This window comes from Cavia porcellus, unplaced genomic scaffold, assembly GCF_034190915.1.
Source record: "Cavia porcellus strain 051 isolate PalLab524CR breed Dunkin Hartley unplaced genomic scaffold, mCavPor4.1 scaffold_6, whole genome shotgun sequence".
In the NCBI taxonomy this organism is placed as follows: Eukaryota; Metazoa; Chordata; class Mammalia; order Rodentia; family Caviidae; genus Cavia; species Cavia porcellus.
This window is the reverse complement of record NW_026947489.1, coordinates 103,197,721-103,220,922: the sequence shown is the minus strand read 5'-3', so window position 1 is coordinate 103,220,922 and position 23,202 is coordinate 103,197,721. Positions and strand designations below refer to the sequence as shown.

General features: G+C 40.4%; 1 long non-coding RNA gene across 1 annotated transcript; it reads right to left on the bottom strand.

The window, feature by feature from the left end:
- Positions 1 to 21,522: 21,522 nt before the first annotated feature.
- Positions 21,523 to 23,192, bottom strand: LOC134476592 (uncharacterized). The gene is made up of 2 exons (XR_010048426.1): positions 23,006 to 23,192; positions 21,523 to 22,312 (listed from the first exon to the last, which is right to left on the bottom strand). It is a non-coding gene; the product is annotated as an uncharacterized LOC134476592 (long non-coding RNA).
- Positions 23,193 to 23,202: the final 10 nt, after the last annotated feature.

Here is a 23,202-nt window from a genome sequence, read left to right as displayed (position 1 = left end):
TCTGACTATTCTGCTTATGTCTAGCTTCAGGTCATTAATAACTTCATTCCTGAACTCGTCTATGAGGCTCTGAAGATAGCGCTTTATGTCTATTGGTGCTGTGTCTGCTATTACCTGTTTCTCAGGATTGGGGGCCAAAGGGCCTTTCTTGTTGCTCCCTCTTCCCATATTCTTTGTTCCTTATATATGCAAGCATATATAGGAGGCCCAGCTGCCTTCCCTGTTCGCCACAGTCTGATTGAATTGTGCCGGCTAGGTGTTCCCACCCACTGCAGTGCACCAGGGAGTTACGGACCAGGCAGCCTATGCGGGGCCCGCCCCTCCAGGTCACCTTCAGGCGCTGGGACCTGGGCTGTGCTAGCCTACTGTGTCTCAGCCAGCAGCGTCACATAAGCTAGGCACTGCTCACCAATCCCACTTGAGAGGGGGATATGTGACTGAAGTCACTACAGCACCCTGTTCCGGCAAGTCTGCCGGGTCCCAGAATGTCCTCTGATGGAGCCTCCTAGATCACTAGAGAGTCCCACTTTCTTTCACTCACCGAAGGTCGATGCATGGCTCCCTGCCTGTCCCACTCTCAACTCCATTCACGGATTCTCATTCTCAGAGCTTTTGCGTGTCTCTCTCCCTGCCTAGCTGATTCAGACACAGCCGTGGCGACAGGAAACCCAAATCGCTGTTTCCAATGGCTTGGGCTCCAGCTTCCACACTGAGGCTTTATCTGTTCCTGTTATAGCTCCAGGATTGCATTCCCAGTTGGTTTCTCTCAGCCCAGTTCATTCTTGGGTCAGCAGGGTATATCTCCTCTCTTGCTTAGGATTCCTCACTCCGCACCATTCCTGGATTCTAAGCTGGGTCTCGGAGAGAGCCTGTGTAGCTGCTGCTATCTGTCTGCCATGTTCTCCCGGAAGTCAATAATAATTTTTTAAAAAAGAAAATTCCTTAAAATGGGTCTAGGTATTTTCTGCTTCCCAAGCTTCACACCAGCTGCTTCCTCTACCTGGAATGCTCCTGCCCTCGTCTCCTCACAGCTGGTGATTTCCAGCTCTGCAAACACCAAAGTGTCCCTTCATCAGCCAGATCTCCTCTGTTCACTCCATCCCAAGTCTATCCTAACACTGAAACAGATTTGGAAACATCAGTCAATCAATACCTAAGGAAAGAAAGTGATGGAACCAAAGAAAAGTCTGAAATAGCCACGAATGTACAGGGAATTTATCGCATGGTAAAAGTGAGGCTTCAAGTCTCTTGAGAGAAAAAAAAATTACTAAATAATGAAGACACAGCTGGCCGGCGCCCACTAAGCCGACAGAAAGATGGCATTGCTATCTCACTCCCTACACCCAGGGCAATTCTGAGTAAATCAAATGTTCAAGTGTAAAAATTAAATCATAAAATGTCTTTAAAACATGGGTTAACTAACAATCTAAGAAAAGTAAAGGCTTTTCCAAGTAAAAGCCAGCCTCAAAAAAAAAAAAAAGTAGCAATCTAGCTTGTCTTATAGCTTCAAAGATGGGGAGAACATTTAAAACATTTTTTAAAATTTTATTTAAAGAGGGAAAAAAAAGAAACAAAAAGAGTACAAGTAATACAGAATTTCAAAAAAATAAACAGTAAGAAATCACTAGTTAGGGGCTGGGGATTTAGCTCAGCGGCATAAGCCTTGCAAGCAGGCAGTCGTGAGTTCGATCCCTGATACCGATAAAAAGGAAAAAGACAAAAAAAAAATCACTAGTTAATAGGTTACATATTGTCATCTTAGAAATAGTTGTTCAAGTTACAAAATTAAAGCATATAAAGTGGGCATTCAAACAGTGAGACTGCAAACAGTTCTGTCAATGATCCAACAAATTCAGTAATATGGTTATCTATCTTATACACTTAAATATACATGCAGTTATATCCTTTACAGCACTTTCTTTTCCTCTCTTTTTTACAATAACAATTACACATTTTGGGTTTTATTACTCCCACAGGTCTTATTACTTTTTTTGAAGAGAATAAAATCAAATGTGACAAAACAAAACAGTCAAATCAAAAGGATGGACATAGTACATGATGTAAAAACAGAATACAAGGTGATCAACAATGGTTACCATAATGCCTCTTGCTATCTTAAAAAGAATTGCCTATATCATTAGTTATAATAAAATTGAACAAAATAGTACAAAACAAAACCAATAAAAACGAAACATTGGAGACATTACAGGACTTCAAAAGAAGATAATAGTCAAACCATAATGGGCATCATAGTAAATCTTATTGTTTTCGAAGTAGTTGCCTATACTCTCAAACTTGATACTATTAAGCAAAATAGAAAAGAGTAAAATCAGTCAAAACAAGATGGTGAGAGCAATACAGGGCTTCAAATCAAGTTAATAGGAAATCAAAATGGTTACAATAATATATCCTGCTTTTTAATTTGTTTCCCTTAATTAAAAAATAATAAGTAAGTAAATAAATAAAGAAAGAAGATTGAGGTAAAAGAGGACATAACAACACAACACCACAGGTCAGAACAGAACAATTTAAGCAACATAGTGTTTCACCACAAGATAACCCAACATAACAGTAGCTACCATAGTGTCTCTTTCCTTGAAATATTTGAGTATAACTTCGTATACTATAGCATCAAATATAGCAAGACAATGTAAAATCATTCAAGAGAATGAAAGTATTACAGGGTATTTAGAACCAACTAACAGAAAACAAACAATGGTTTCTATATTATCTCCTTGTCTATAAAAATTTTTGTTTTTGTACTATCACATATAATAAGATACAACATGATAAGACTGATGGAGACAGAAGAACAAAAGCTTGATGGGACTTTAAAGCAAGATGATATTAAATCAGCACTAGCTATTATGATGTCTTGTTTTCTTCAAAATAGCTGTTCATACCATCACAGACAATAAAATCAAACAACCCAGAATAAAACCATTCCAATTAATGAATGAAAACATTATAAGGCTTCAAAGCAATACAATGGGGAATCATGATTACCACATACTTTTATGTATTCTTATCATTTCTTACACTAGGGAAACTATTCAGTATTTATACACTGTGAGTTTGATTTATTTCATTTATAAGTATGGTCTCAAGCTGTGTCCATTTATTTATAAATATCTCAATGTGATCATTCTTTATAGCTGAATAGTACTCCATTGTATAAAAATAAAACAACTTTTTTATCCATTCCTCAGTTGATGAACACTTAGGTTGTTTCCAAGACCTGACTATTACAAATTGTGCTGCTATAAATATGGGTGCACATATATCACTGTGGTATGATGCTTTCAGTTCTTCTGGGAATATGCCTAGAAGTGGAATAGCTAAAAAAAAAAAAAAAAAAAGAAGTGGAATAGCTGGAACAAATGGGACTTCCAATCCCAGCTTTCTGAGAAATTTCCAGACTGACTTCCACAATGGCTGCACCAATCTACACTCCCACCAACAGTGCAGGAGAGTTCTTTTTTCCCCACAGCCTCTCCAGCATCTGTTATTGGTGGTTTTCTTGATCCTGGCCATTCTTTCAGGAGTGAGATGGAATCTCAGTATGGTTTTATTTTATTTTTTTATTTTATTTAAGGAGAAAAGAAAAAAAAAGCAGGGAAAGGGTACAAGTTATACAGATTTACAGAAAAAAAATGAACAGTAGGAAATCACTAGTTAATGGATTACATATTGTCATCTTAGAAATAATTGTTCAAGTCACAAAATTAAAGCTTGTAAAGTGGACATTCCATCAATGATACTGCAAACAGTTCTGTTCATTGATCCAATAAAACTCTGTGATATCATTTTCTATCTTATACACTTAAATATACATGCAGTTATATAGTTTAGAGTACTTTCTTTTCCTCTATTTTGTACCATGACTATTACACATTTTGGGTTTCATTGCTCCCACGGTTCTTATTACTTTTTTGGAAGAGAGTAAAACCAAATGTGACATAACAGAACAGAATCGGTCAAGTCAAAAGGGTGGACATAATAGATAATGTAAAAACATAATACAGGTGATCAACAATGGTTACCATAATGTCTCCCGCTATCTCTAATAGAATTGCCTATATCATTAGTTATAATACAATTGAACAAAACAGTAAAGAATAAAACCGACAAAACCAAAACATTGGAGACATTGTAGGTCTTCAAAAGTAGCTAAAAGTCAACAAGAATGGGCGTCATAATGAATCTCATTATCTTCACAGCTGATGCCTAAACTTTCGAACCTGATACTATCCAGCAAAACAGAATAGGGGAACATCAGTTAAAAACCAGATGGTGAGAGTAATACAGGGCTTTAAATCAAGGTAATGAAAAGTCAAAATGGGTTACTATAATATATCCTGCTATTTTTTTCCTTTAATTAAAAGGATAAAGATAAAAAAGTAAATAATGGAGTGGAGATTGAGATAAAAGAGGGCATAACAACGAAACAGCGCAGATCAAAACATAACCATTTAAGCAGAATAGTGTTTCACCACCAGATAATCCTAACCTAAAAGTAGTTACCATATTGTTTCTTTCTTTGAAATCCTTGAGTACAACTTCGTATACTGTAGCATTAAGTATATCAAAACAATGTAAAACCATTCAAGAGAATGACAGCATTACAGAGTATTTAGAATCGACTAACAGAAAATGAACAATGGTTTCTGTATAATCTCCTTGTCTTTAAAAGGTTTTTGCTTATACTATCGTACATAATAAAATCCAATAAGATACAGCCTATTTAGACCATTGGAGACAGAAGGACAAAAGCTAGATGAGACTTCAAAATAAGATGATACTAAATCAGTATTACCTATTAAGATGTCATTTTCTCCAAAATAGCTGTTCCTATCATCCAATCTTCTCTGCCTCATTTCTGTTAAGCTCTTTTTCTGTCAGTAGCTGTCAGTTTGTCTTCTTCATTTTGTTCTCTGCTCCATTTGTTGTGGCCTCCCCGCCACTATTTCTGGGTTCTTTGTATTTTTCTTTTTTTAGAATATCCTGCAATACTTTCTGTAGAGTTGAATTGGTGGTTGCAAATTCCCCCAGTTCCTCTTTATCCTGGAAGCACCTTGTTTTTCCATCAATTTCCAGGGACAGTTGTGCAGGATATCTCAATCTTGGCTGGAGATTATTATCTTTCAATGCTTGAATTATTTCCCCCCACGCTCTTCGTGATTTGATGGTTTGTGCAGAGAAATCTGCTGTAATTCTGATGGGTGTTCCCTTGTAAGTGGTCTGTTTCTTGTCTCTTACAGCTTTTAATATTCTGTTCTTGTATTGAATTTCTGGAATTTTTATTATTATATGCCTGGGTGTTGCTCTGTTTGGGTTGTAGGTAGCTGGGGTCCTGTATGCCTCATACATCTGAGTATCTTTACCTTTTGCTAAATTAGGAAAATTCTCCTGGATTATTTCTGTGAGTAGCTTTTGTAGTTCACTTGTTTGCATCCTTACTTCTTCTTTTATGTTCTTAATCCTTAAGTTATGGATCCTCTTATCATCTTCTTGTCTTTGTATTATTGCTGTTTGTTTCTTTGTTATTTTTAAGAAGTTTTTCATTTCATTCTCCCATATTACAAGTCTGCCCTCCAGTTCAGAATAGTCTGTCCTTAGTTTCTTTCAAGCTGTTATGCCAGTCTTGGATAGACTTCTTAGTATCTTGGTAGTCCCTTTGAACCTGCTTCACGTATTCTATGCTTTCTCTGTTTTCTCCATCAAACAATTCTCCCCTTTTTTTCTGTTCTTCCATTCCATCACCTGTTTTTTCTTGGGTGGTGCTTAGCATTTCTCTAACTATTCTGCATACTTCTAGCTTCAGGTCGTTGATAACTTCATTCCTGAATTGGTCTATGAGGCTCTCTATATGGTGCCTTATGTGTATTGGTGCGGTGTCTGCTATTGCCTGTTTCTCAGAATTGGGGGCCGAGGAGACTTTCTTGTTGCTGCCTCTTCCCAGGCTGCCTCTTCTTCTCTGTTCCTTATATATGCAAGCTTATATAAGAGGCCCAGCTTCTCTCCCAGTCAGCCACAGCCTGATCGAATTGCGCCAGTTAGGTGTTCCCGCTCACCACTGCGCACCAGGGAGTTACGGACCAGGCAGCCTACGCGTCTCCCCTCCTGGCCACCGTCAGGCTCTGGGATCTGGGTTGGGACAGTCTACCAGGTCCGCCGGCAGCGTCACGCAGGCCAGGCACTTTTCACCAATCCCGCCCGAGAGGGGGATGTGTGGCTGGAGTCGCCACTGCGCCCTGCTCCCGCAGGACTGCTCGGGCCCAGAAAGTCCTCTGCTGGAGTCAAACTGTGGTAGAGTGTCAGTTTCTCTCACTCACCTCACCATAAGTCAGTGCACGCCTCCCTGCCGTTCGCAGATTGCCGTTCTCAGAGCTTCTGCACGTCTCTCCCCTTGCCGAGCCGCTGTAGAGGCAGCCAGCCGCTGCGCGGCGGGAAACCCAAATCGCGGCTTACAATGGCACGGTTCCAGCCTCCACACCGAGTCTTTTCTGTTCCTGTTTTAGCACCAGGACTGCATTCCAAGTTGGCTTCTCTCAGCCCAGTTCGTTCCTGAGTCAGCAGAGCATATCTCCACCTGCTTATGTCTCCTTAGTCCGCACCATTCCTGGCTTCTGAGCCGAGTCTTTCAGAGAGCCGCCGGTAGTTGCTGTTATCTGTCCGCCATGTTCTCCCGGAAGAGTCAAATGGCAACTTAATTGTGTGTACTGAGCAATTGGCTAGATCTTACATCTTTGACATCCTCCATAATATATTAAAAGATCACTGTGTGTCTTTCCGGTCTGTAAGAGTCCTTCCATGAAGCCTGTAGGCCGTAGAAGTCTCAGTAAGCAGTCTAGCCGGGACAGAAATTCTCAGCACTACGGTGTGGTCAGGGCAGCCATGACACCGGAAGTCCTCAGTATGGTTTTAATTTACATTTCTCTAATGAGTAATGACGATGAAATTTTTTCATGTATTTGTTTGCCATTTGTATTTCTTCATTCGAGAAGTGTGTATTCATCTCAGATGCCCATTTTTGGATTGGATCTTTGAATTTTGGGGGTCTGATTTTTTTTTAAATTCTTCATATGTTTTAGACACGAGTCCTTTGTCTGAGGGATAGTTCACTAAGATTTTTTCCCATTTTGTGGGTTTTCTTTTCACTATGCTGGAGATTTCTTTTGACATGCAGAAACTTTTTAATAAGACATGATCACAGTTATTGATTCTGGGAAGTATTTCCCAGAATCATGCAGTTTGAGTCCCGTTCAAGAATTACCTACCTACCCTTATGTCTTCAAGGTTTTTACCCAATTTGTCTTCCAATAGATTTAGTCTTTCTGTTTTAATATTCAGATCTTTGATCCATTTAGATTTTAATTTAGTACATGGTGATAGGTATGGGTCTAGTTTTAGTTTTTGGCATATGGAGAGCCAGTTTTTCCAACACCATTTATTAAAGAGACTGTCCTCCTTCCAGTGACATGTTTGGCCCCTTTATAAAGATAAGGTAGTTGAGTGTTTTGATAGTTGTGGTTGTATCTTCTAATCTATTCTATTGATCTTCAGCTCTGTTTTGATTTTAGTACCATGTTGATTTTACTACAGCTGCTTTGTAGTATAACTTCAAGTCAGGGATGTGATGTCTCCTGTCTTGTCTTTGCTGCTTAGAACTGTCTTTGCTATTCTAGGTCTCTTCTCACTCCAGATGAATTTTAGAAGTGATTTGTCTAGATCTATGAGGTATGTTGATGGTATTTTTATTGGGATTTCATTGAATCTGTATAACAGTTTTGGGAGAATGGCCATTTTCACAATATTTATTCTTCCTCATTTAAAACATTTATCAGAGTTCTTTTTCTTAATTTAAATGAAATTCATAGAAAGGCATATTAAAGAATCAAATATAAAATTGTGCTACCATGCCCTGCTTCCATGTGTTTCTAGTTTTCAAATTTGTTTTTCTGTATGACATATCTAATCTTGACACGAAACTGTACAGTGCCTAAATATAATAAAGGAGGGGCCAGGGGTTTAGCTCAGCAGCACAAGCACCTGCCCGGCAAGCACGAGGTCATGAGTTTGATTCCTGACACAGTAAAAGGAAAAATAAAAAAATAAAGATAATAAAGTGGATCTGGATGTACTGAAGAGTGTTGATGACAGTGGGAAGATTCTTCAAAGCAGCTTAAGTGAAAAATAAAAGCGTGTTGTAGAGGAAAATGATTCCCTTTGTATAAATTCTAACAGTGGCTGTTCTGTGGGGGAGTGCATGTTTGAGCTGGAAGATATGCTTTTTACCTCTTGGGGAGAGAAAATGGGAAGAGAAAGGATGAGTAGGAGTCTGTCTTTTCATTTTGTGCCTGAAGTAACGTTGAAGGTCTTGAAATTTTTTACTTTGGATTTATATTATTTTTAACTTATTTTTAAAAACCTTGGTGCTCAGTGTTTAGTTAACTATTTGTTATTTTTCTCTCTGTGTGAACTCTTTAATATAAACTCTGTACTAAATAGTGGCCTTCTTATAAGTGTTGCTAAGCAAGATGTTTCGCTTTCTCAGGGAAAGGCAGAGCAGGGACATTTTTTGCAAGAGGAAGAGACACCCACAAGTCAAGGGAAGAAAGTTTATTCAGCTCACACTTTGTAGAGGTTTCAGTACATAATCAACTGGCCCCAACGCAGAGTGGCATGGTGAGGGCCAAAAGTTCATGTGGCAAAGACAGCAAAAGCAACAAGAGAGGAGAGCAAAAGGGGAAAACAAGCCTTTTTCTGCTCCTTTTATCTTATCCAGACTGCTGGGATTAGGACAGTGCCAATCCAATCAGTTGAGTGACCCAGCAATCACCCACCCTTAATCCCAGCATCCTTAATCCCAGCATTGTACTATGAACCAGTCAGAAGCTCTAGATTCAGCTGCCTTCAAAAAAACCCTGCCTCCCATGATGGCATGAGGCTTTGGAATACCCCTGATGCTCCAAAGATGTATGCACATCTCCTTATGCAAAAGGCATTTAGTTCATCTCCAAGAGCTTCCAAGGTCCTAACAGATTTAGCACTACTTAAAAACTCCAAGATTAGGGGCTGGGGATTTAGCTCAGCAGCATAAGAGCTTGCCTTGCAAGCAGGCAGTCATGAGTTTGATCCCTGGTACCGATAAAAATGAAAAAAGACAAAAAACAAACAAACAAACAAAAAACTCCAAGATTCAAGTGTCCTCTGAGATTTAAGACAAATTCTTAGCTGCGAGCTCCCATACAAATGAAAAGAAAGTTAAACACTTTCAACATTCAAAGACACAAAATAGACATTTCCATTCCAAAGTTACAAACAGGCAGATTCAAAGGGATGGAACCAAAGAAGTCCAAAATTCAGCGAGGCAAACATTAAGTCCTACAGTTTCATGTGCAGCATCCAAGGCAATCTGTGGCAAGATGGCTACTTCAAAGGGTTCAGGCGGGTGTGCCTCTATGGCACTTCCAGTGGTTATAACTCCCATAGTTTTTATCTTGGGCTTGCTCTGCTCATTCCTTGCAGTTTTACTCAGATGATCACATTCCTGATTTCTCTGAACATCTGAGATCTCCACTGAACCTTTGGCTTCACACAGCTTCACACATTGCCCTCTCAGGGACACATTGCTGGGCCTCTCAGGTCTTCTGAAATGTGGGTGGAAGCCTTCCTGATCCCATAGCTTTTCCACTCTGCATGCCATGTGGATGGATGGTTTCACAACCAGCCAAAGCAGAAACCAAAGTGGCTACCCGAGATCCAGCCACGGTGGGACTTAGGCAGCTGCACAAGAAGGCAATGTGCCCATACTTTTGGTAAGCGTCCTTGGCATGGGCTGGGAGAAGAACCAGTCAGCTGTTCCCGTGAGCCTACCAGCACTCGGGCTGAGAATCAAACATCCCCCCACCAGCACCTGGGGACAGAGTTCTGAGCATCTCCTGAGAGGCTGACCATAGGCAATATAGCAAATATGGGGGATTTCTTTCTGTGTTCTGTTTGAAAGCAAAGGTTATTTTCACGGTTATATTTTGTTTTAATAGTTTTGCTCTATTTAATATTTTCCTTCAATTGGTTTTATAATGTTCTGTTATTGGTTTGATTTTGCTATACCTAATTGACTGAACAACTATTGTGAAGATAATGAGAAGATAATGGGTACAGTACCCATTACTATTAAAAGAAAAAAAAGCAGTAACTAGGCTTGCGTCTCTCTTGGTTGTAGAGTTCAAGTGCCTGAATCACTGAACACTCTGAATCCAACTGTGAGGAATGAATTACCTATGCTGTCACCATTCTGGAACATGGACTTCTGTGGTTTTCTTCTCAAACAAAGTCTTTCAAATTGGAATTTTGAAGCTGCAAAGGATGGAGTTCTGCTGCTTCTTATAATGCCCTCAGGCCATCTTTTTCTGTTCTTCCGTTCCTTCTCAGTAATTAAGATCTCCCCAGCTCTGTCTTTGCAGTCCACAGCTTTACTGGAGCCATACTCACTTTCTAAATCATTCCACTGGCTCTTTGTTCTGATTCTCAACATAAATCTGGTTTAAAACCCCCCATCAGTAGCTATGCCACTGCCTCAACTTTTGACTGTATTGAAATTTATTCTTCAACATTTACTAGTTCACTGCCCTTAATCTTAGTCTCAGGCAGTCTCTGGCCATGAGAAAAATGCAGACAAACTTTCTGTCAAACCATAACACACATTGCTGGAGTCCAACAACTAATGCAGTCCTTCTCTCCACCAAAAACCTCCTGAGCCTAGTGTCGACAGCAGAATTACTTTCAGCCTTCCAGTCTTCTGAGCTCTGACCAGAATCTCCCATACAGAGCAGCCTAAGACATTCTAGTGCTATTTTTTCAGCCTACATCTCAGAACCATTCTAATCTCTCCCCACAATCCATTTCCAAGGGCTCCTGAACCACATGGTCAAGTATAGTCACAACAACAACAACCCCACTTTCAATACGAAAAATACATTCTTATTTACTTTTCTCTGATGCAAAATACCTCCAACTCCCACAAGTCAAGGTAGCAAAGTACATTGAACTCAGTTTGTAGAGATTTTAGTTCATAATTGCCTTGCTCCAAAGCGAGGTGGCAGATGGCAAAAGGGCAACAGTTCATGGTACCAGAAGATAACAATACAACAAGAGAGGAGAGCAAAAGGGAGGAACAAGCTGCTTCCTGCCTGGATTAGTGAGCTGCCAACCTAATCAGTAGAGTGATCTAGCAACCACCCAGCCCTAATTCCAACACCCTTAATCCAGAACTGCAGTATGAATCCATCACAAATTCTAGTTTCAGCTACCTCCAAAAAAGCTTGCCCCCCATGACTGCATGAGGCATTGGGGGGACATTAGACACAAAGCATAGCAGCAGGATAGGACATGTGGTGGCCCTGCACCAGCCACAGGCACAGAACACCTCTCTGCAATCTTGCAACCTTAGCCTACCCATAACCCTTCAATGAAAATTAGACCCTTCTTTGTCCCACCTCATCTGAAGTCCTCCTTCCAAAACCCTTGTTCTGATCACTCAGATTGAGTCGCTGGTGGCCTGCACCTCTCACTGTCTGGTCTATTGTATATCCAGCAGTTCCAGACAAGCTATACCCTGGCCTAAGCAGACAATTTATCTACTCTGGTAACTGTACCTTACCTGCTCTGATGATATCTGATTTCCTCCCAAGTGTGTGCTTCTTTGGGTAAACCCCCTCAGCCCTAAGGTACCAAATTAATTTTCTTTACATTTTATACTTACTCTTTTATCACAGTCAATAATTCCTTCTATTAAACTTCCATTAACTTACAGTGTGCCCCTTTGATACTGTGATATAATAAGAAATATATATGGATATTTGCCAGTTCCTGGCCTAGAGCTCCTGGTTTCCTAAGCAACTGTGTTGATACATGTATCATTTGTTCTAATATTTGGTCTTTGGCCCCTCTTGGGATCTCCCAGCTGATAGACGCATCTTTTATTCAAATGCTGTGATTTCCGGTAGGCTTGTGGGGGCTGGTCCCCCAAAAGGCCAAGCCGTAATTAGAAGCTTGGAATTTTTAGCCCCAGCCTTCATCTTCCCAGTGGTAGAGAAAATCTGGAGATTGAGTTCATAGCTGGTAATGCTTGGGTGATGAAACCTCCATAAATGTCCCTGACCTACAGGGTTCAGAGGGCTTTGAGAATCCTGAAGACATGGAAGGTGGTGTGTCCAGGAAGGTATGGAAACCTCAAGTTACCCCATGTCTTGCATCTCTTCATCTGGCTGTTCATCTGCCTCCTTTATCGTATCTTTTATTGATATAATTAGGCATCAAGAATAAGCATTTCTCTGATTTATGTAAACTGCTCTAGCCAATTAATGGAACCAGAGGAGGAGGTCATGCATATCCCCAATTTATAGTGAGCTGGTCAGAGGTGTGACTGTCTTAGTCACCTTCTTGTGGCTGGGACACAGTATTAGCGTCTGTAGCTTAAAGGAGGAGAGGCTTATTTTGGCTCACAGTTACTATCCAGGGTCCGCTGGTTCTAAGGCAGAGCAGCATGTTGGAAAAGCTTGGGCAGAGGAAAGGCACTCATGTAATGACAGCCAGAAAGCAGATCAAAAATGGAGGAGCTGGGGAAGAAGATTCACTTTTCCAGGTTGTGTTCCCCACTTACCCACCTCCTCTGACCACCCCGCAACATAAGTCAGCTATATCAACCCCATGATTCAATCACCTTCAAAAAGCCCAGCCTATGATTGAAGCCTTTTGGGAACATTCTTGATCTAACTTATAACAAAAGATCACCACCTGTGGCTTGCAGTTGGCATCTGAAATGGTGATGACGTCAGTCTTGTGGAGCTAAGTCTTAATCTGTGGGACACGATACTATCTCCAGGTGGACAGTGTCAGAACTGAATTAAATTACAGAACACCACGCTGCCATCCACAGCAAAACTGCTGGTTGGAAATACTGTGCACACATATTGATTTCCAGAGGTACTTAGTAGTGAGTGTGAGAATAGAAGGAGTCAAAGTCGTTTAATATTTTTTCACACAAAAACTATTTCACCAATAATTTGTATCTTAGCGCCTATGTATTTCATAGCACTTACCCTAATTTGTTGATTATTTTATTATTTTATTTATTTACTTATTTATTGGTACTGGGGATCGAACTCAGAACTTTGTGTTTGCCAGACAGGTGCTTTGCCACTGAGCTAAATTTCCAGGAATTATTTTATTTCTTTTACGTAATTAGGACTTAACGTGTCTTCCATATGCCATGTATTCTGTATGACAAGGATCATACCTCTTTAATACTTTCTCACTCAGTACATAGTAGGTGCTCAGTAAAACTGTGTTGATTGAATGGAAAGCAGTGAAGCGTGGAGATTTAGTGTGGGTTTAGAGCCGTATTTTATAGGTTAAAATCCTGGATTAACCTTTGATAAACTGTGAACTTTGCCAGGCTACTTAGCTGTGTCTCTACTTGCTCATCTACAAAATGGGAATTATAATAGTGCCTGCCTTGTAAGATGCTTGGACAGCAAAATTAGTTAATATACGTTAAAGCATTTAGGAAATTTTCTGGAATGGGTGCTACAGAAATGACTTTGCTGAAAGAAATTCTGAGGGCAGTGAAGACAGTCTGGAGACTGGTGGAATCATCTTTGGGCCTTTCTAGATTTTTATCTGAACAAAGCTAAACATTTTACCTGAACAAAGAACTGGTTAACACAAGTGCAAAAGGTAGTGAGGTTTCACATTTATTAAAGGTAGGAAAAGTATTATGCTCTGAGAGCGAGTGTAGCCAGTTAAGATTTCAAAAAAAAAAAAAAAAAAGAGAGAGAGAGAAAGAAATACGCTCTATAGAGTGCAGAGTTGGTCACTGGGAAAGGGAGCTAACAGTGGCCCTGAAGTTACTGGCTGCTGTCTTTTGTATCCCACCCCCTCCCTGTCAGATCCAGGGCCTTATCCAAAATCCTCGTGATCTTGTGCCAGAAGAATTGAAATAGAAGTCTCTGGCTGGTACCAAGTGCAGGGCTTGGACACGGTTTTGCACACGTGTTCTGAACCTCTGTGCTTGACAGGCCATGCCCACTTCGCCACACCCTACTCTCCTGCCTCTGAATGATTAGTATCTTCAACCTTCTGAAGAAGTGTCATGTACAAGCCTCTACTTGTGAGGGTTTGTGTCTAGATGTCCCCTACAGCCCAGGTGGTCATAGGTGGGGCTTTTTCAGAGGTGGCTGGATCTAGAGTGTGTGATTGATTCATATGCAATGCAAGGATTAAGGGGGTGGTGCTGTCTGCCCTAAGGTTAGGTACCTGGATACTGTGCTAATGACAGAAAGAGGCTTGCTGTCACTTACTTGTAGTCTTGCGGTTTGTCGCCTTGCTGCTTTGATGTTTGGCTGCCTCTGCCTGCTGTGTCCCTCTGCCTGCCATGCCACTTGGTGTCAGAGCAGCCGATTGTGGACTACTAACTATGAGCTGAAATAAACCTAATTTAGCTTTAGGTGTCAGGTAATACTGTTTCAGCGACTAGAAAAGTAACTAAGACACTACTACACACACTAAAATTCCCAGTTTTTCTGAGACTCTCCTGGTTTTAAAATTGAAAGTCTCACTCTAGGAAATGGCTTGATCCTGGGCAAACGGGGTCAACAGGTGGCCCCGTCTGTAACCAGCAGTTGGCTGGTTACTGTAGCTGTCTTCCCTGATCCGCCCCCTTCCTGAAGCTGTGAGTCCCGACTCTGGGTAGGGGTGTGGAATTCCAAAAGCCGTGGTTGGCGGGTGTTAGAGAAGTCATTTGAGCATGGGAAAGGAATTAGAACTTTGTTCTGGATAAAGAAGCATATTTTTTAATGAAAATAGCTTAGATCTGGAGAAGAAAACAAGTTAAGATTCTGATTCTGCCACTTATTGAGCATTGGTTCCTTGATCTGTAAGGTAGGAATAGTCATTCTCGACTTGTAGGTTTGTTGTTTGAACTCAGCTTCTTTTGTGTCAAGGGACATGCACAGTTTGCCTGGCGCAGCACTGAGTGTCCAAGACGTCGGCAATGGTTTTTCTGAAGGTCCCATTCTAGGCTTCAGACCCAAAGTCCTCTAAGCAGTGATACTCAGTGTGTCACAGCAGTATCGACCTAGAAAGTAGCTAAGGAAAAGCCTGGAGAAAGAAAGGAAGGGTCCACCTTGAAGCTTGTTCTGCACCGGATCTGAGGCATGTGGTAACCACCGTAACAGCTGGAGAGAGCCCACCTTTGAGCCTATTTTCTGGAGCTTGACCCACCTCGAATTAAACACTAGCCCAGGACCAGGATGCCCTGATGGAAATAAAATGGGAAAGGTAACCAGGTAACTTAGCTTACATGTGGCTAGTCCCCAGGTGCAACCCGGATCTAATTACCATGATATTGACTATGAAGACTGGGTTTGGATGCCCTGGCCCCACACCAGGGAATATGCCTCTACTGGTGGGCGTCCTGCTTAATTCTTTGCTGAGAATATCAAGAACTTGGATAAGACCTCAGCCCCATTAACAGTATGGGCAGCATCAACATCTCCTGCGACTCGGAGGAATACAGATTTTCCTCTCCAGGCCATGCCTACTGAATCTGCTGTGGGGCTGGGGTCTAGAAATCTGAGTGTCATCTCTTCTCTAGTTGATCCCTGTTAAATCAAAAATTTAGACATGCGCTGTGCCAAGGGACAGTCCTATCTCTGAAACACAGAAAAGGAAAAACATCTTTCCAAAGTTTTTAAAAGCTCTCCCTTTATTCCATCATAAAACAAAGTGCTATTAATGTTGGTAGCCTTGTTATCAAATAAAACAAAAGGAACTAAAATTAAAACAGTGCTGAAATTTAGATCCTAATACCTTTTTAAAAATTATCTGTCAAAAGGTCTCTCCTGTGGGAGCAGCCTGCCCTCTGGGGGAGGTAAGTGGGTATGACCGGGCCTTCACACCACCTCAGCCAAAACCCATCAACAACTTGGCTAAATTTGAGTACACTAAGCTACTAATCTAGACAACCCTAACATACAGAGTCAAGTTGATTTTCCACCCTAGTTGAAGGTGTGGTGGCTATAATACTGCTGGGAAAGATTTTCTTAAATTTTTATATTTCTGTGGTGGCACACCCCTGTAATCCCAGCACTCCACAGGCTGAGGCAGGAGGATCATTGTGAGTTCAAGGCCAGCCTGGGTTACAAAGTGAGCTCAAGACCAGCCTGAACTGCACAGTGAGACCCTGTCCCACAAAGACAAAATTTTTCTTTAAAATTTTTGTGCTTCTTTAGGCATAAAATCACCCCAGGGGAGTGGCAGTACATGCGTGTAATCCCGGCATTCGGGAGGCTCAGACAAGAAGATTGCCATGAATTTGAGGCAAGCCTGGTCTCATAGTGAGTCCAGGCCAGTCTAAACTACATAGCGAGAACCTGTCTCAAAGACCAACCAAAGAACCAAACAAACAAACAAAAAAAACCAAATAAACAAAAAAATCACCCCAGGAGCAAAAAATTCTTACTGAAGGGCATATTATTTTCTCTGCCCTATCAAGGAGTAAAACACTTTAGTTTGTAATGTAATGTGCATGAGGATAATGTAAGAATCAGGAATGAGTATTTTAAAATACTTTTAAAAACCATTTATAAACAAAAATACCTTAATATATAAAGTCAAAGATAATTTAGCCCAAAGAATCTTCTTTTTATTTTTTTTTGTAATTAGCAATATTTCATACAACTTTTAGGCATGAATGTGAAGAATTCTCTATCCTTTTCAAGGTTCTAAAAATATCTTCAAAATATTTGCTTAAATACTTCAGCAGAAGCTTCATCTACACAAAGTAACAGCATGCAAATTCCACATGTACATTTGCTTTTGAAAGCAAAATTCTTAGGCCATGCCTCCAAGAGTGGTTTTTATAAAGCCAATTCAAAGTTTGTTTATGTACTGAGCGTACTCCACTTCCCCTCCACTGAAAGAGGGGAAGATTCAGAAAACACCTCTTCCAGAAGGTCAAAGGCAGGGAGAAGGAAAGACTGTACACACAGACACACAGACACACACACAGACACACACACACACACACACACACACACACACACACACACACTATACAGATTTTCAAGAGACAGGAGGAAATATGCTGTGATATATAATGTTCTTCCAAAGTGAATATAGGGGCTGAGGATTTAGCTCAGCGGTATAAGCGCCAGGCTGGTAAGCATGAGGTTGTGAGGTCATGAGTTCGATCCCCGGTACCAAAAAAAAAAAAAAAAAAAAAAAAAAAATCCCCAAAATGAATATAGTTCATTTCACGCTGTTTTTGGAAATAATAAGAAATACATAAAGAGCAATGATTCTTATAGAAGAATAAGAAGATAGGTTATCGTATCTGTCATCATTACAAAATATTGGAGATAGTTAACTTATAAAGAGGTAGGTTTATTTGGGCTTACATTTTAGAGGTCCCAGTCCACCATATGTAGTTGACTCCATTGCTTTGGGCACATCGTGGTGGGAGCACATGCTGAGGAAAAGTCACTGGCATCACCAGCCAGGGAGAAAAGAGGGAGTGGAAAGGGTAGAACCACTATATCCCGCTGTGGCCATGTCCTGGTGACTTAAGAGCCTCCCAAAATGTCCCCTTGCTCAAAGGTTCTGTCTTCTCCCAACAGTGCCACCCCAAAACCAAGCTTTGAACACAGGGGTCTTTGAAAGACATTCATGATCCAAACTGTAACAGAAGGAGAAAGACTTTATTCATTATTCCTCATGTGCATATGTGTGTGTATGAGCATGTACGTGTGTGTGTGTGTGTGTGTGTGTGTTGCCAGAGGTTGAGCCCAGGCCCAAGCTCTGTACCATTTTACCATGTCTTATAGCTATTCTGAACATTAAATGTAAATTCTAACGACTCCATTATGTATTTATGAGGCTGTTACTTTTTTTCTTTTTGGAGATGAGAAGCCGGGCATTTAATTTTTACACCGGTGGACTGTTGCAAGGGTAATTCCTCCCAAGCAACCGCCCTGAATCAGGAAGGAGTTTAGTCCATATGGAATTAGAAGTGGGTGGTACAAAGCAAGTGACCAAATGTTACATGATTGGTTACACACACTGAATACAGTTTTCTGTCTTACTAAATCTAGTCCATTTTTAGCAAAAAGTTTTTCATGTATTCTAATCTATTGGAACAAATCTCATGTTGAAATCTTTTTTTTTTTTTTTTGTCTTTTTCCTTTTTATCGGTACCAGGGATCGAACTCACGACTGCCTGCTTGCAAGGCAGGCGCTTATGCCACTGAGCTAAATCCCCAGCCCCTCATGTTGAAATCTTAACCTTCAGTGCTTCAGAATGTAGCTGTATTTAGAGATAGAACCTTGAAAGAGATAATTACGTTTAGATGTCATTAGAGTGAGCCTTCTCCAAATGTGACTGATGTTCAGTGGGAAGAGGTGATTAGAACTTAGACACAGAGGGGCACACACGAGGAAGGCAGCCATACATAACCAAGAAAAGAAGCCTCAGATAAAAACCAACTCACCGACACCTTGACCTCAGACTTCAGAATTGTAAGAAAATTCATTTCTGTTGTTCAAGTCACCCAGTCTTTTGTATTGCCAACCCCAGCAAATCAATTATACGTTTTTATTCTCTTAGTAATTTACACAAACTTTTTTAAACACTTTCATTTGTGTCCTTCTATTTAAAAGACATCCCATTGAAGAACTCATATATTCTTTAAGGTCAAATATTCTTTTTATATCTTTTAAATAATTATTATAGTTTGCCAACATGTAAAATAGCTTACTCCTGAGACTGGCTGTGTGTACAGTATATACCAACACTGAAAACAACAAGGGAAAAATGAAAATTATTCACTTTCATGAATGAAAGAAAGAAAGAAAATACCATACTGGGCAAGGCATGGTGGCACCTGCTTGTAATCCCAGCATTTGGAAGGCTGAGGCAGGAGAATGGCCATGAGTTTGAGGCCAGCCTGGGCTACATAAGCACATTCAAGATCAGTCGAACTGCATGTCTCAAAGAAAATAGCAATAGCAGCACTACTGCTGACACTAATTTCCTTGACCTGCTGCACAGGTCCCAAATCGAACAGGCCATTTTGTTCGACTGTGAAATAGACATTTCACAGTCATGCCAATGAAATAAAATCTCTAAATCCACTACAAAACAGGATCAACAGCTATAAAATAATTCCAGCTAACTTAATCAGCGACTGCAGCAGGTAGGGAAAAGCAGAAGGTTGATGTTAGCTGCCTGTCAGGAGCAGTAATTTGTTCCAGTTGTTGCCTGGATCATGATAGATGATTCCCTGCCAACCAGTCCTCACTGAGTCCTTGCAGACTAGAGTTTGGTCCTGAGCCCTTTTCTTGTTACTTTCTCTCTCTTTCACTTTCTCTTTCTCTCTCTCTCTCTGTCTCTCTGTCCTGCCCTGCCCCCTCCCCGGGTGTGTGTGTCTGTTGGTCTGTCTGCTTCTCTTTCTCTCAATCTGACCTCATCTAATCCCATAGTTTCAAATCATATCCTGCCTATGGCTGTCAGATTTATATCACCTGCTCCAAAGCTGTCTTTTGGCCTCCCGCTCTGGTCTGACATCTGCACCTGGCTGTCTCAGAGACATGGTGACAACACTTCTGAAACCCAACTAGTAATCCATTTTCACCCAAAAGTGTTCCTCCAGGGCCAGGGGTTTAGCTCAGCAGCGAAAGTGCCTGCTTGGCAAACGCAAAATCATGAGTTTGATCTGCTCAGGCCTGAAACCGGAAGTCCTTGACATTGTCTCACTATCCAGTCAAAGTAATTAAATACCGATAATCAACCAACAAATGGATCAATTGATGCATAGATAGGTGGCAATAATCTTTTCATTTTTTCTTTTTGAGACAGGCTTTGCTATGCCATTCACGCTGGCCTTGATCTTTGTAGCAAAGAAAGAAAGATCCTTGAATTTGAAGTGATCCTTCTGCCTTAACCTCCTGAGTGCTGGGATTACAGGCATGCACCACCATGCCCAGCCCAGCAATATTTTATAGTATTTGCTGTTTTCTATCTCCACTATTTTACACCTAACTCTAGCTATTTATTATGCCTCTGGGATAGTAGTTGCTTAGCAATATGATCACATCCTCTAAGACATTTTCCAATCCATTTTCCACAATTTAGTAAAAATAATTTTTTAAAGTCTCAAAGTCAATTCTCTCTCTGTTGTTGACACATCATTTAAAACCGTCAGTCACCTTGTATTTAAGACTCCAGGTCTATCCTATGTCAAAAGGAATTCTTGGGCCAGGGATTTAGCTCAATGGTATAAGTGCTTGCCTGGCAAGCGCAAGGTTGTGAGTTCGATCACCGGTACCAAAAAAAAAAAGAAATTCTCAGCTGGGCATGATGATGCATGCCTATAATCCCTGAACTCGGGAAGCTGAGGCAGGGATTCCTAGGGTGACAACTCTGTACGGTGTGACAACTATGTTTACTTATGTTGCCATGAGTTTGAGGCCAGCTTCCATTACATTGTAAGACTGTGTCTCAAAAACAAAAAAAAAAAAAAAAAAAAAAACAACTAAAAAGAAATTCTCAGAAACAAAAGAAGTTAGGAAATGCTTACGTAGCAAAATACTTGAAAAGTTTATAAACAAGTTTAGGTTTTGGAGGACTGGTTCATCAAATGTATACACACCAAAATCATAAGGTTTACAGTTGGCTCATAGTGGAAAAAAAGCAATTTTCTCATACAATTGCCACATGCCCCCAATTATTCCATATTCAGACTTACACACTTTACCAGTCAGCAATTAAACTGTTTTTGTTAGAGAGTAACATATGGGAAATAATGACTGCTTCACTTACTTCGGAGACAATGGTGAAATACTGTTTTGTTTTGTTTTTTTTTGTTTTATTTCAGACTACAGAGTATAGTGTTTCCTAACTGTAGGGTATGACAACTATGCTTACTTATGTTGGAAGCAAAACAAGATATCCATTTTGCTTTACATGGATAAAGCCTGGCATTACTGAAATATTTCTTGTCTCCAACTCATCTATTCTTCCCTCATTTCTATGTTTAAGCCACATGTGCTCCTATTTACAAAGCTCCTTAGCATGCTGTCCTCTCTCTCTGATATCTACTTACCCATATCCTTCATTTGGTCAAATCTTACCAATTTTCCTACTTGCAATTTTAAAGTTACTTCCTCCCAATCGCAATTTAAACTGAGTTCCTATTATTAGTCAATCATAGTGCTCTGTTGTATTAGTTAATTGCCAGTAACTGAAAGACCAAACATAATGATAGTTTAATAAAGGAGAGTTTTCAGCGTGGACAGTAACAATCGCTACTACACAGACTTTTGTTTATTGCTCTCCTTCTGAACTTTAAAATGTACTCAACAGTATTTCTTAGAAATAAGGTGCTGTGCTATGCAATACAATACCCACTAAGCCATGTGCTTATTGAACATATACAAATGAGTCATTCAACTGAAGAATTAAATTTTAAATTTTATTTGTAATTAATTTGAGTTGTAGAAAACTAAAGATGTGAGCTGGGAGTGGTGGTGTCTGCCTATAATCCCAGCACTGAGGAGGCTGAGGCAGGAGTTGCTGGGCGTTCAAGGCCAGCCTGCCATAAATAAGAGTTCAGCTCCAGCCTGCACTGCAGGGGCAAGCAGAAATACTGTAGCCCGGCCTACAGAAGTATACCCTACAGAACCACATGGCCAGACCCTCATAAAAAGGAAAAAAATAAAACACAAAACAAAACAAAGCAAAAAACCCTAAAGTATATCTTTTTTCAACTATAAATTTTAGGAACTCTAAATACAGAATCACTTAAAATTAAGCAATTAAATCCAGTGTGTAAAATATATACTGGATTTTCAAGACTTACTATAAAAAGTAAAGTATCTTAAATTTTATATCATCATTTGAAATGACAGTATTTTAGATATATTGAGTTAAATAAAATATATTAAAATTAATTTAATCTGCTTTCTACTTTTTATAATACAGATACTAGAAAACTTTCCAGCATTGTATTTGTAGTGGACAAGGAATACTGAAATAGTTACCTAAATAATGGGAAGATAAACAAATCAATTTGGAATGCTTTAAACAGAAGTGTGTAACATGGCTGAAGCCAGGTTGGAGTTTGTGGCCAGCTAGATGAAATACTGGGTGAAACAGAAAGAGAAAGCCGTAGTCCAGGTAAATGATGAGTAACCTTTGGATTCAACTGAGGTAGCAGAGATGAAAGAAGAGGGTGCATCTGGAAAACATCTGGAAAGTAAAATTGAGGCTATTTACAAGCCTATTCAAAAAATCTGCAGGGCACAGTGACTCACACCGGTAATAACAGCATTTAGGAGACTGAGACAGGACTGCTGAGAGTTCAAGGCCAGCCTGGGCTACATGAGTTCAGGACCAGCCTAAACTATTTACTGAGTCTCTGTCTCAAAAATACAAAAAAACAACAAAAAGCTTATTCAAGGAATTCTTTAATTCAGTCAAAACTCTGATCACAATCTAACTCAAATGATAATCATTTAATTGAATTATATAATTTAATCAAACTTTGATTACCAGTTTAGACAAACTCTTCGACGATTTTATTAAAGTCCTCAATCTAATAGGTCTTATGCTTCAAGTAACTACTAAAAAATACATTATCATATTATCATAACTACAGAATTGGAGAGGATATAGCTCAGAGGCACAAGTCTGTGCCTGGGGCAAGGTCCCTAGTTCGACTCTTGATACAAAAAAAAAAAAAGACTGCATAACTACAGAATTAATGGTAACATGTCTACTTAAAGCGGCCATAGAGGTAACACCGGTATGACTCGCACAGAAAAGCTGCCCGAGATGGAATCAACCACCCAACACGGATAAACGAACTGGATTATTCAGCGATCTTGGGATTTACTCTGCCAGGCCCCGCCCACAAAGGCTACGTAACGAGACCCCGCCCACCGTAGGGTGTAGAGGCCACGCCTTCCGAGGTTTAGTTAAAAGCCGCGCCGGCCCTGGACTGCTCCAAAGCCGCAGGTTTCGGAGTTCCTCGAATGCTCGGGCCACCTGAAGCCGACACGGCGACAGCCTAGGAGCAAAGAAGGACACAGCAGGGCCACAGAAGGATCCGCGTCCGACACGCTCGCTGGCCGGCAGTG